The following is a 15,346-nucleotide window of genomic DNA, read 5'->3' on the forward strand; positions in this document are numbered from 1 at the left end:
GGCCAATTCCTTGTGCCTGGAATCCGACTCTGTTTTACATTTAAAACCGAAGTTTCTCTTGCTCATGCTTCAGAGACGCTGGCCCTCCCAGGGCTGCGCATAGCACACAGCGCGAGGGGAGACTGAGTTCTGCTGCCTTCTCCAAGAACCGCTCACCATGGCGGAGCCCCGGACACCGGGGGCCACATCGCGGGTGACGGCGGCCTCTGTAGTGCCCCCTCAGACACGGGCCACAGGCCTGGCGACAGATGGGAACAAGCGTTATCAGATTCCCAGGCAAATGAAACACAAGGACTTCACTGAATTTCATTACACAAGTTCGTTCTGTTTTTTTACTCACAGCGCAGTGACAACAAATCTATGCCATGGGAAGTAACAGAATGAGATTATTTATCTGCTTTGGTTTGTCTGGTGGATCCCCATTGCCCGATGACTGTCTCCCCCAGCCCTCCCCAGCCCCCAGAAGCTCTGAGGGCACCCCTTCTCTCTCCAACCACCCACTCCCTGGGGTCACCAGCGGAGGTGTGGTCCCGAGTCTCCATGGTTTTTGTTGTTGTTGTTGTTGTTGTTGAAGATTTTATTTATTTATTTGAGAGAGAGTGAGCAAGAGAGAGAGCATGAGCAGGGGCAGAAGGAAAGGGAGAAACTGAGCAGGGAGCACAATGTGGGTGGGGCTTGATCCCCCAACTCCAGGATCATGACCTGAGCCAAAGGCAGATGCTTAACCAACTGAGCCACCCAGGAGCCCCCCTCCATGGTTTAAGTACAGAGATGTAAGTCTGCCTCACCAGGAGTGATGTTCCCGGGCATGGGGCGGGGGGCGGGTGCAGGTTATGCTTCTGGGCTATTCCTCTATGACCCCATTCCTGTGGTGGGTAGAAGGCCCGGCTCCCTTGCAAGAACGACAGGTTTCCTCATTTTCTCCTCTCTGAGAATCTGTCATTCTCATAGCATCTTATCCCCACATCCATGAGTTGATTTCCTTCCCTCTCACATCCATTCCTTCCCAAACTACTTTTGTTCCGATGTCCACTGCATGCGGCTCTCTCTCCCTCTTCTCCCTACTACGTGCATGTGGATGGCTTCCAACCTCTTGTCTGAAATTCAGATCTATTCATTGTAAGTAAGGGCGAACACTTCTACCCACATGAAATGGCTCAAAGTGGGCCTGCACACTTGACTTCTCGGGTCATTACGGGGAGCAGTTACATTTTGAACAACGATAATTATGGTTTTATTGTAATTTGCTTTTCTTTCTTCTTAATATGTGCTTTAAAAAAAAAACTATTCATGCAGGTAGAGTATATTATCTCTAAATTTCATTTCCAGATAGCATAGAGGGTGTCACAGAACATCTGTTGGGAAGGGGGCCTCTGGGTCTAAGACTATCAAAGACCTCTGTGATCTAAAGGGTCAGGTGGCCCTCCGCTCAGAGGCCTTCCCGTTACCTCCCCCACACTGCTTCTTAGTTCTTCCTGCTTCTTCTGCTCCGTCCCATGGGCAGGTTGCTGCTCCTCCAATGTGCCAGGCACACTCCTGCCTCAGGGCCTTTGCACTACTGTCCCTTCTCTCTGGAGATTTCCTCCCCCGGATATCCTCATGCTTCACACTCTCACTTCCTCCAGATCTTTGCTCAGATACCTGTGCAGACTTCCCCAACCCCGGGCCAGCCCAGCACTCCCTGCCCCTCAGCCCTCCCTGCTCCTCGTCTGCCAACATGTACGCCCAGCTGCGGAACTATTCATGTAACTGCTGTGCCTTGCTTGTTCTCTGTCCTGCCCCGCGCCCCCCCCCCCCCCAGAACATAAGCTCCAAGTCGGCAGGGAGTTCTATGTGCTCTGTTCAGAGCTGAATCCCCAGTGCCTAGATCCATAAATAAATCCCAAATGAATGAACGAATATCTTCTTCACAGAGTTGTTTTGAGGGTTGAATGAAAGAGTCCAGTCTTTCATTCATTGCCCTGGACACAGGGCAATGATGAGATCCTGGCCCCACCCCTCTCCTCGGAGTTCCTGCCGGTAAAAAGCCCTCAGTCGTTCAGAAGGCACTGGGGTACTATTTCCTTGGCCCCAAAATGAGGGATGTGGATCCAAGATGGGGAATTTAGTGCACCAGACAGCAGGGCCTCCAGGAGACAGTGGGGGAATAGGGTGGGGGTGAGGAGAGGGTCAGAAATGCCCAGGTCCCTCAGCTGAGCTCAGTGGTGGGGCTGCCGCCCAGGTTGCTGGGGATCTGGGCCGCAGGCACCACTCTGAGTCCGTCAGGATCCGGAGTAGCCACAAGTGCCGTGTTGGTGTACCACTTAGGCTTGTGGGTACACCAGACACTGGAAAATAAAAGAACTACTTGTCCTTGAAGAGTTCTGTTTGCTTTCTGCAAATATATTTCGATCTTCTAAATAAGTACATAGAAGAAGGAGTCTTCTCTATGGAATCCATTTGGATTCCATAAGGATGACTTGGGAGCAAGGTGCCTCTGGCACAATATTTTAGGAAGTGCTCATTCCTTTGCAAAGCCCACCCTGCATTTGCACCATCCAGAGCGGGGGGCTCCCTTGAGATTTTGAGGCCTTAAGGCCCTCGCATGCTTCACTCTAGTGCTGGCCCTGCTTGGAAGTTTATCTTTGTCTTTGTTGAGTGAAATGGGATGGAATGGCTCTCTGGATGAATCTGGGACTATCCTTATACCTGCAACCTGTCTGGGGGGCTATGTGCATCCAGTGTGCCCAAAGGTGAGCACAGGGCTCAGCCTCTTTTGCTAAGAAGTTAGTTTAACAAAGTTGCAAGAAACAAGGTCAATACACAAAAATCCGCAGCCTATCTCAATTCTAGCAATAATCAATTAGAAAACAAAATTTTTGAAAACGCCATTTACAATGCATGAGACTTATTCACCAACACCAGTGCCTCCCTTCAACATGTCTTAGGACTATTTATCAAAAACATGAGGTACTTGGGGCGCCTGGGTGGCTCAGTCCGTTAAGCGTCTGCCTCTGCTCGTGGATTGCAAGACTCAGTATTGTTAAGATGCCAATTCGACTCAGATTGAGCTTAGGGTTAATGCAATCCCAATCAAAAGCCCAATAGGCTTTCTGTAAAAATTTATAAGATGATTCTAAAATTTACATGGAAATATAAAGGTCCCAGAATAATAAAAACATTTTGAAAAAGAAGAATAAATTGAGAAAATATACAATCTCCGATAATAGGACTTACTGTGAAGTTACAGTAATCAAGACAGGGTGATCTTTTTTTTTTTAAAGATTTTATTTATTTATTTATTTATTTATTTATTTTAAAGATTTTATTTATTTATTCATTATTTATTTATTCAGACAGAGAGAGAGAGAGGCAGAGGGAGAAGCAGGCTCCCAAGGAGCAGGGAGCCTGATGCGGGATTCGATCCCAGGACCCTGGGATCATGACCTGAACCGAAGGCAGATGCCCAACCATCTGAGCCACCCAGGCACCCAAGACAGGGTGATCTTGGTGTAAGGATAGACAAATCTCAGTGGGACAGAATAAGGAATCCAGAAAACAATTCAAGGGGGAAAGGACAATCTACTGAGTAAAGTCCTGGAACAATTGCATATCTATGTGGAAATGACTCTTCCTCACACTGCACGCAAAGCTGAACTTGAAATGAGTCATAGATCTAAACATAAAAGCTAACATGATAAAGCTTCTAGAGGGAAACAGGAAAAAAATCTTCACAACCTTTGGGTAGCAAAGATTTCTTAGGGAGCCCAAAGCATGAGCCAATAAAAAATTGATAAACTTCAAGGAAATTTTCAATTTCTGCTTTTCAGAGGATTTTGTTAAGAAAATAAAAAGGCAGGGGCGCCTGGGTGGTCAGTTGGTTAAGCGTCTGCCTTCAGCTCAGGTCATGATCTCAGGGTCCTGGGATCAAGCCCTGCATCAGGCTCCCTGCTCAGCAGAGAGTCTGCTTGTCCCTCTCCCTCTCCCTCTGCCCTTCTCCCCTATTCATGCTCGCACTCTCTCTCTCCTCTCTCTCAAATAAATAAATAAAGTCTTTTAAAAAAAGGAAGATAAAAAGGCAAACCATAGGCTGGAAAAAAAATATTTGCAATACGCGTATCTGTCAAAAGACTCGTATCCACAATAGGTCAGGTATTCTTACAACTCAATATGAAGATGAAATGATTTTTCAGAATGTGGCAAAATATTCAAACAGACTTTTCTCAAAAAAGAGATACAAATGGTCAATAAGTGCAAGAACAGAGGCTCAATGTCATTAGTTTTGGGGCAGATTCAAATTAAAACCCCGTGAGACACCACGCCACACTGTTAGGATGGTTAAAATGGAAAAGACCGACAATCTCAAGTGCCGACAAGGATGAGATGCAGGTGGGACAGCCGCTGTAGAAGACAGCCTGGCGTTTCCTTCCAAGGTCAAATACACACTTACCAGTAATCTCACCCCTAGGTATTTTTTACCCAAGAGAAATGGAAACATATGTCCACACAAAAGTGTGTACTTAAATGTGTGTAGCAGTCTTATTCTTAATAGTGGAAACATGGATCAATCTCACAGATATGACGCTGAGCAAAAGAAACTAGACACAAATAACTGCATAAAGTGCGATTACATTTATATGAAATTCCAGAAAGAGTAAAAACCAAACTGTAGTGATAGCACGAACGGGGGGCACCTGGGTGGCTCAGTCGTTAAGCGTCTGCCTTTGGCTCAGGTCATGATCCCGGGGTCCTGGGATCAAGAACCCCTCAATGGGCTCCCTGCTCAGCAGGGAGCCTGCTTCTCCCTCTCCCTCTGCCTCTCCGTCCCCACTCATGCTCTCTCTCTCAAATAAATAAATAAAACCTTTTAAAAAAAAAAAAAAGATAGATGCCTGTCAACATACAAATTGTGTCTCATAAAGCTTATTTTATAAAATCCTATATTCTTCATATTCCTCTCTAAGAAGCCCAGACACCGTGCTTATCTGATGCTCACATTCAGCAACTCTGAGGTGAGAATTTAGAAAAACTCACTTGACTGGGTTGTAAAATGGGAAGATAAAGTGTGTGGAAAGGCCTTAAAAATGGTAACACAAAGTGCAAATGTTAATTACAATTCCTTTGTTATAAAAAAGGAAAAAATGAAAAAGAGTATAAAGCGGCTGGTCCCTTCCCCAGATCCTTGACCTGGAAAGATGCGTTCAGCCAAGGGCAGCCACCTCCCCTGGAAAAGCCTGGGAGGTCACACCCCCCGCCAGGGCCACCGGCCTCAGTGGTGCTCTGGCTTCTTTGCCCACAACTGTGGGACAGGTCCGTGGTGCCACCCACACTCTGGGCTTCCGGGATCCAGCTGAGGCTGGGAGACCAAGGGCAACCACATGGTCCCCTCCCTGCTCCCTGCGCCCCCCACTCTTGAGAGCCCTCTCTCAATGAACCACCTGCTCAGGAAGCCCCATCTCAGGCTCCACTTCTAGGGAATCTGACCTAAGACACCAGGAAATAACACTTGGAAGGGCAGGGAAAGATCCAAGAGAAAGCAGAAGTCTATGAGAAAACAAGGGATGGGGTCGCTCTTGGTCTCAGGGGCTGGGGCGACTCCTCTGGAGAAGCCCTGAATCCACCCTGTCCTTCCTCGACTCTCAGACCTTCCATGCCCTTGTTCCTGCAGGATAAAGCCCGACGTCCTTGGCTTGGTCTTCAGGGTTCTTGTCACTCCTTCCCCACACAGGCCGCCTGATCCTCATGTGCCTGAATGTCACAGTCACCTCCCCTGCTCAAACCCATGGGACCCTGGAGGATGCTTCAGTCTCTGAGCGTTCCCTGGGCCCTCCCTTATGACCCCATGGGGTCTCACGTTCCTCCTCTCAGCCACACCCCCAGCCAGGCCATGAGCCCCATGAGGGCCGGGTGGCCAAGAAAGGGTTTCAAAACTCATCAATCCCAGAATCCAAAAAGGTCAGGGTAGAGAGGTATTTATAAAAGGATTTCTTTGGAGAGAACTGGAAGTCCCACCTCCCACCAAGTGTAATGAGAGAGGGGAAGGGGGTGGGGTATCAGCCTCCCCCCTCAAGCTTGGAGAGTCTGGGCCTCCCACAGAGCTTGATGGGGGGGCACTGTTGGGGATACACAGTGAAGGCAAGACTGTGGTGCTCCCCTGGCCCACTGACAGACAGGGACCAGCCTGCCTCCCAGAGTTGGTCCAGGCAGAGGAGGACGAGGGCCACGCATGTGGGGGCATGCTGGAGTCCCACCAGTCAGCTGGAACAGCACACGGGCCTCACGGAGGTGGGTTTCAGGGGGGCTACTTAAGTCCTAGGACCTGAGAAGGGAGACACGAGCAGGGCACTAGAGGACACCCCCCCCCCACCAGAGCATGGGAACCCTTGCCCTAGAGAGTCTCTCAGTCACCCACATCAGCCCAGGAGGGACAAAGTGGTCAATAAATCCCAGCAGATCCCAGAGCACACACAGAGCTCTTGGGACCAGATAGTCATGCCAGGCCTTTCCTGCCGCCCCCCACCCCAGCTGCTCCCTGGCCCACCCCCAGCTGCAGAGGGGAGAGGACGAAGTCACAGCTCAGACCTCCTCGCTGCCCGACGTCAGCCTGCAGTCATGACATGTCTTGGCTGGGAACAAAAAAGGACCAGTACGTGGGACTGGAAACCTTGAATTTCCGAATCGAGACCTTGTTTAGACTTAAAGTGACCATAGGACATTCCTCCCCTAAGAGTGATTGGAAAAGTCTTGGATCACCCAGATTTTCATCTCCCACTGCACTGGACTGAACAATGCCCGCCCCCCGGAATCCATGTCTACCCAGAACCTCAGAATGTAACTTTATTTGGAAATAGGGTCTTTACAGCTGAAATCGAGTTAAGATGAATTAAAAAGGTTGGGGCCTAAATCCACTGAGTGGTGCCCTTATAAGGAGTGTGGAGGGGAGAGGAATTGGACCACAGACTCACACAGAAGGAAGGCAGGTGAGGACATGGAGACACAAGGCAGAAGGCCACGTGCTGATGGAGGCAGAGACAGGAGAGATGTGTCTATGAGCCAAGTAACGCCAAGATCATGGGCAGCCACTGGAAGCTGGAAGAGGCTGGGGAGACGCCTCCCCGGATTCCTTGGAGGGAGTGCGGTCCTTCCGGCCCCTCACTTTCAGACTTCAGCCTCCAGACCTACAAGAGTATAAATTGCTGTCATGAGCCCCCAGTTTGCGGCACTGTTACAACAACCCTCAGATATTAACACACTCGCCATCTAAAGTTAGTGTCCCACTGGCTCGTTCCACAGCCTAGCCAACAGCAGGTGTCATATGGTGCCCTCCGAGGCCTCACTGGGCCCACTCGACAGAGGGGAGGCCCTGCGTGGGGCTGCCCTGCCCGTGGTTAGGTAGCTGCTGGTGGTACAGTTACCAAATCAGATGTGCCAACCCCATCCCTCCCTGGCGCCTGCATGGAGAATTCGGAGACAATGTTGCCAGCCCCTGTTCCTCTCCTAGGGACTGGCCCCAGATGTCCCATGACCCTCTCCACATTCAGATCCAGTTCATTGATGGGTATAAATCCAAGATGAGAGGCTTAAACAAGAGCCCTTGAATCTAATTAAAATCCCGCCAGCCACAAAGCTGGGGCTACTCCTAGGAAGTGTCCTCTGTGGAGTTCCTAAGACCACATTCCCCTTCTCATCTCCGCAGTATGTCTCTGGCTTTTTTTTTTTTTTTTTCCCATTCATTTGGCTAGGCTCCCGTGTGCTTTAAACTCCAGATCTAGTTTGCTTGAGGGAATCAGGCCACGGAGACACTCTTCCAAATACCCACGTGGACCCGGATTTTCCCAAGTGACACTTCATCGGCTCATAGATACCAGTGATTGCCAGATAACGCCCAGAGCAGGAAAGCATCGCCAACAGCCTAGCTCATTAGAGGCCTGGGTGCGGCCTCTTGTCAGCGTTGGGTACCAAGTCTCTCCAAGTCAGAGGTGTGTCTTCCAATCAAATTAGTGCCCAGAGCAGATGGAAATGGATTTGAATTTCACAGCTAAGCAAGAAGGTCATACTTTTTCTATTTCAGAATGTACGGACTCTATTTTCCTTACAGGTATCAAGGACTTGGATTCTGCGTCCTTTTCTTTCTCGTTTATTTTATTTTTATTATTAATGTTAATAATGCCTTTCGTACAGCTTACAAAAAGCCTTCCAAGAGAGCAAGGCCATACTCGTTTTATAGACAAGATCCGTGCAGCTACTGCCTGGGAAGTTTCCCAAAACCCCTGGTCTCTCATCTCCAATTCAAAGCTCTTCCCCCTATATTGCCTCCTCCTGAAGCTAATGAATGAAAATTTGTAGTGAAGGAAACTCAAGAGTCCATTTAATGAAATCCCTTTGGGAAACCTGTCAGAATCTATGAACCAGAAGATTCCTTGCACGGAAAGCTAGTAAAAAGATCCAAGGAGGATTCCTCCACCTCCCAAAGGAGTGGCACTCTGGAAGAGACTCCTCTGGTGACATCTGTCCCTTCTTCCAAACCAAATTAACAGAAGTGCAGCCTGTGTTCATGGTTTGCCCACTCCTGGAGGATTCCTGGTGTGGACTGCAGAGGAATGCCGCGTCTACATCCAGTTCCCCACCCCCTGCCAGAGTCTTGACTCCCCAGAGAGGTAGAGAGACTGGAGAAGTCTGAAGATCCCCAGTTCCACTGTTCACTCACTGTCACGGGCTGAATTGTGCCTCCAAAAGTCACACGTTGAAGCCCTAATCCCCATCCCTCAGGACATGACTGTCTGTATTTGGACACCTTTGAGGAAGTGACAAAGTTAAAATGAGACCATCAGAGTGGGCCCCAATCCAGTCTGACCAGTGTCCTTATAAGAAGAGGAAATTCGAGCCCCCAGAGAGACACCAGGGATGCACGCACACCCAAAAAGACCACATGAAGACACAGTGGGAAGGTGGCCATCTGCAGGCCAGGAAGAGCGGCCTCAGGAGATACCAGACCTGCCGACACCTTGATCTTGCACTTCTAGCCTCCAGAACTGTGAGAACTGTGAGAACATAAATGTCTGTTGGTTAAGCTCCCTGGTTTATGGGATTCGGTTATAAGGGCCCTAGCAAACCAACACACTCAGCCACTCATTTGAACATCCATGGCCTCAAGCTTCTGATCTGCCATAGGGATGCCTCCTTGCCCTCTTGACCTCACGGGGTCAATGTTGAGGAGCCACTGGAATCATGGACAAAAAAGTCTTTTGTAAGACACAAAGCACCAAACACCTGGGAGACTGGAGAGTGTGGTGCCTGAGGGCAGCAGGTCCAAGGCTGGAGCTGGGGTACAGCTGGGGTCAGACACTCACAGAACAGCTTCCTCTGGCTTGAAATGAGCCTCGAAAGCCAGTGTGGTCTTTTAGGGACTAATTTTTGCAAAAACCCTAAAAATGCCCATTGTCTTGGGCTCAACAATGCCACCTCTAGAAGATAAGCAGAGAAGTGAACTAATATCACAGGAAAAAAATCTTCCTCCGGGGCAGAAGGGTATCCTGGAGGAGAGTGTCTGATTGGCCACTGTGCCTGGAAGGATGGATCTGCTCTCTGCTCTGACTCCTGGGCAATAGCTCATGATTTGGCTCAGTGGTCAGTCAGTTTCAGAGTAAATGTGTGAGATTTCTTTTTTAAGATTTTATTTATTTATTTATTTATTTAGAGTACATGTGAGCAGGGGGAGGGGCAGAGGGAGAGGGAGAGAGAGAGTCTCCAGCAGACTTCCCACCGAGCGCAGAGCCTGACACGGGGCTCGATCCCACCACCTGAGATCATGACCTGAGCCAGAATCAAGAGTTGGACATTTAACCGACTGAGCCACCCAGGCGCCCCGAGATTCTTTTCTTCCATCAACTGCAATAGAATGAATGTCTGTGTCTCCCCCAAATTCATATGTTGAAACCCCAATCCCAGTGTGCTGGTATTTGGAGGTGGGGCCTTTGGGAGGTAATTACCTCACGAGGGGGAACCTTCAGGGGACCTTGTAAGAAAAGGCCAGAGAGAGCCAGCTCTCTCTTTCCTCCATGTGAGGATCCAATGAGGTCAGCAGTCTGCAACCAGGAGAGAGCTCTCACCAGAACCCGACCATATTGGTGCCCTGACCTCAGATTTTCAGCCTCCAGAACAGAGAGAAATAGATTTTTATGATATAAAAGCCACCCTGTCTGTGGTACATTGTCATAGCAGCCTGAACTAAGACATCAACCAGTCGACACCAATGGGTGTCCTACGATTCCATTCAACTCTGACACTATCTACCTGAAGTTAGTGTCCCATTCCAAAGTTAAAGGGCTCAAGACTGTCCCCACCTCAGACCCCAGTCACAGGCCTGAGCCTCCCGTACCTCTGACCAATTGGCTATACATGGAAGATTCCTACAACTCCTTCTGCAGGCTAGAAAAGCTCACAGAACTCATGAAGGCACTTTACTTACTATTAGCGGTTTATTACAAAAGATACAACTCAGGGAGAGCCAAGTGGAAGAGATGCACAGGGTAAGGTAGGGATGGAGGTGTGCAGAGCTGCCACGCCCTCTCCAGCTAAGCCCCCCTCCCAGCACCTTCATGTGTTCACCAACCCAGAGGTTCCTCAAACCCCACCGTTTAGGGATTTTTATGGAGGATTCATCATATACGTGTGATCAATTATTAACTCAATTTCCCACCCACCTCCCCTTCCCAGAGGTTGGGGGAGGGGAATGAAAGTTCCAACCTTCTAATCAAGGTTTGATCATTTTGGTGACCAGCCCCCATTCTGAAGCCATCTAGGGGTCCAGCAAGAGTCACCTTATTAAAACAAAAGATGTTCCTATCACTCTGGAAATCCCAAGGGATTTAGGAGCTCTGTATCAGGAATGGAACTGGGGATAAAGACCAAACATTTATTTTTTATTATGCCACAGTCAGGAGATGAGAAACAACAAGAGTAGAAGACTGGTCTCAAGGACATCTAGGAAAGGGGTATGTGGATGCTCTGAGCCTTGCGAGTGTTCACCAAAGCCAGTCACTGTGGTGCAGGCTCGCAGGAAACAGGGTGCAAAGTGTTCCAAACTGAGTACCTAAATTTACAGCCAAGCAAATTGTTTCTCACATGGGTAAATTTTATAGTACACTCTGGTGGTGCAGAGCAGGGAATTGGTCTGCGTAAATATGATTATTGGTTCTTTAATTTACAATAAAATTTCAATTCACTGGTAACAGGATATATTGTGCAATGAAAATTTTGTTATAATTAGCTATCCATTTAGAAGGGAACCAGGTTGAATATCTACCTCACACCATAGACACAAAAATCCTAATCAAGTCAATATTCACACATATGTATTCACATATACAACAGTGATATGAAACATCGGAGGGTTATTTATAAGTTTGGGCTGTGTAGGACCTCTTTAGGCATAATACGCAAATTCAGAAGCCAAAAAGGGCAAATCTTGGGTATTTAATTACATAAAAAATTTAATTTCAGTATAGCAAAAAACATTATAATTGTAGCTAAAAAAAATGACAGACGGGAGAAAATATTTGTAGCATATTTATTCATTCATCATTCAACAAACATTTAGTGAGTACCTACTATGTCCCAGGCACAATGCTAGATGCTCATAAAATTATTTTTAAAATATACACAAATTTGCATTTTTACTAAAATTTTTAATGTGTGACTAAACAAAATGTTTATATACAAAATATGTAAAGTTATATACCAAAAATAAAACATTGAAAATAAACTACAAATATAAACAACAAATTAAAAATAAATAAAAACAAATCCACAAGGGGCTCCTGGGTGGCTCAGTCAGTGGGGCATCCAACTCTTGATTTTGGCTCAGGTCAAGGTCTCAGGGTTGTGGGATCATGCCCATGTGCTGGGCGTGGACCCTGCTTAGGATTCTCTCTCTCCCTCGCCCGCTGCCCCTCCCCGCTCTGCTCATACACTCTCTCTCTCTTAAAATAAATAAATGAATAAAAATAAGAACAACAAAAATTAAAAGTAAAGGCACACACACACACAAAAGATTTGTTTAATGTATGTTAGGATTAGTTTTGACTGCATATAAAAACTCAAAAAAGCAGTGGCTTAAACACAATAAAAGTACATTTCTCTCTCACACAAAAAGGTGTAGATGAAGGTCAGCCAAAAATGGTACAACAGTTCCACTGTCAACAGGGACCCAGGGGCGCCTGGGTGGCTCAGTTGGTTAAGCGACTGCCTTCGGCTCAGGTCGTGATCCTGGAGTCCCGGGATCGAGTCCCGCATCGGGCTCCCTGCTCAGCAGGGAGTCTGCCTCTCCCTCTGACCCTCTTCCCTCTCGTGCTCTCTATCTCTCATTCTCTCTCAAATAAATAAATAAAATCTTAAAAAAAAAAAAAAACAGGGACCCAGCATTCTTCCTTCTTTCTGTTCCACTATTCCAGTGCTTGGTGCCATCTTCAAGGCAAACTCACGTTCCAAAATGGGCCAGAGTTCCAGCCATCCAATCAGCATTCCAGGCAGCAGAAAGGGGAAAGAGCGACAGAACAAAAGTACATCCTCCCTACTGGATTGACTCCCCTACTGGATTGACAGCCCTTCTGTCCTGCCAACATCTCATGGGCCACCCCCTGCTGCAAGAGAGGCTGTTTAATGTGATTTTAGCCAGGTACATTTTCATCACAAATACATTTTGGCTCTGCTACTAAGAAGGAATGGGAAAATTAGTACCGGATGACAACTAGAAACTTCTGCCACAGTAGACAAATACTAACAACAAAAGCTGGCCCGACAAAATTAAAATAAGAATTTATGGCAGAAAGCATTATTAAGCATACATAAATATACGACATAATGATAAAGTGTACTATCATCCAAATCATGAATTTGCATGCACCTAACAACATAACTCCAATATGCACAAAGCAAAAACTGATTCATTTACAATGAGAAATGGAAGAGCCACAAGCATGAAGGAAGGACTTTGATAGGCAGATAAAAAATGTTGTAATAATTTATAATGTCTGAATAACATAATTCACAGCTTAATCTACTTCATGTATTCAGATGCAACAAATAGACAATATTCATTATTTTCAAGCACACACTGAACATATGTAAAAATTGACCATTCATGAGGTCACAGAGGAAGTCTTAAGAAATACTGAAAACTCTGTATCTTATAGGCCACAATCTCTGAGCACAATGCAGTTAAACTGGAGAACCACACTTTAAAAAATTTTTTTTAACCCCACTCATTTAGAAATAAGAAATGAACCTTTAGATTATAGAGGATTATAATCTAAATTATAGATTATAACTCTAGATTATAAAGGAACCTACAAATACATGACAAAATATTGAGAATTGGATGTTGACAGAGGTACTGCTTTTCAAAATTTGTGGGATGCAGCTAAAGCGCACGGCTACTTAGTTCTAAATGTATACCCTTAACTGTGATATATTTTTTAAAAACAATGAAGATTGAAAACAGTGACTGAAACAGTCAACTCAGGAAGCTAGAAAAATATTAAAGAGAAAACCAGAGAGTAGAAGGAATGACATAAAAATGGTAAAAGAAAACCTAACAAAGTAGGAACTTTTAAATACTGGAGATAATTAGTGTCACTGGAGACTGTGAATTCCCTGCCTCTGAGGCTTCCTTCCAAGGGGAAGGAGGAACTGGTCAGACCTCTGTGCTCTCCCTCCCCCACCTTACACCTCCTGGGGGACAGGAGCGCCCCGCCCCCGGGTTGGACACAGAAGCTAAGCATGTACGAACCCACTTCTCTTCTCTCTCAATCTCTCTTTCCCCTCTGTCCCCACTTAAGCTAAGAATGTGTTCACTATTGCTCTTGACGACAGACTAAGTTGAGCACAAAAGCCTGTCTCTATGGGACAAAGTGTGGGTTGCCATTTCTTGACCCTGTGAGTAAGTGAGCACATGAGTCTGTCTCACTCTGGGGTTTGGTCCTGGAAGGGCCTTTGCCCTCATGTATAAGTTTCATTCTCCTGTATTAACCTCATCAATAATAAGGATGATAATTTGGTGCTTCCCTTTTGTCTGGTTCTCAAATGATCTGTAAATCCCATAAGACAGATGATATTTATTGGATTTCCTAAAGCTGATTTCTTTAAAAGACCAATAAAATAAACTTTGTGCAAGTCCAATCAACCCAAAGAGTCAAGTCATAAGTATGAGGAACAAAACAGAGATCATAACAATTATTATAATAGTGGTGTTTTAAAATAATATAAAAGACAGACCCCACTTATTTAGGAAGACAGCATAGCTGATATGCCAGTTGGACAAAGATTGCACAAGAAAAGAAATTTGTAAACTGATTTCACTGTTTGACATACATGTAAAAATCCTAAGTAAAATACAAGCAAAAAAAATTCATAATGTGTTTTTTTAAATGTATACATCATGACCAAGTTGGGATTATCCTAGGCATGTAATGGCCAATTTTTGGAAAATATTTAGATAGAATTTGCCACATTAACAGAGTAAAGAAGAGATGACATCACCATCTCAGTAGATGCTGAAAAACATGTAATAAAATTCAACACTTATTCATGATGCAAACGAAAAATAGAAATTCCCTTAGTTTGATCAAAGAAATCTACTAAGAACTCATAGCAGATAGCAGATTATTATGCTTTAATGTGAAAACATTAAAAGCATGGTCATTAAAATTGAGGAATAAAATAAGGATACCAGCCAACGCCCTCTATCTGATATTGTGCTGGAGATCCTAGCCAATTCAGTAGGATAAGAAAAAGAAATAAACAGACAATAATAGGAAAAAAAGAGCCAAAACATTGTGGCTCTTTGTTGATAATATGATTGTCTACATTGAAAATCCAAGAGCTTCTGTAAACTTTGAAAAGTAATAGAAGGGTTGCTAGATACAAGAGCAACATAAAAGATCAATAGTAATATTCTATGCCTGGCAATAACCAGAAAACACAATACCAGAAGGTATTGCTTACAAGAGCAGTAAAAACCACTAGGAATTGAGATTAAAAGAGAGAAGGTGATGCATAAGAACTCTATGGAGGAAATTGCAAAATATTACTGCAGAACACAAGATAAAGATATATAGCATGTTCATGAATAGAAAGACTCAGAATCATAAACATAACAATTCTCCCCAAATTAATCTATAAAGTTAATACAATTCCAATCAAATTCTGAATGGGCCTTTTCAGGGAACCTGACAATATAATCCTAAGATGCAGTTGGGATAATAAAGGCTCAAGGATAGCCAAAACTATTTTGAATGAGAACAACAAATGGAGGTAAGGGGCAGGATTTGTCCCGACCAGGTAGCAAGACTTATAAAACTATGATAAT

This window comes from Eumetopias jubatus, unplaced genomic scaffold (assembly GCF_037043125.1).
Source record: "Eumetopias jubatus isolate StellerSeaLion01/CBP00866 unplaced genomic scaffold, mEumJub1_p1.0 scaffold_13, whole genome shotgun sequence".
Lineage (NCBI taxonomy): Eukaryota > Metazoa > Chordata > Mammalia > Carnivora > Otariidae > Eumetopias > Eumetopias jubatus.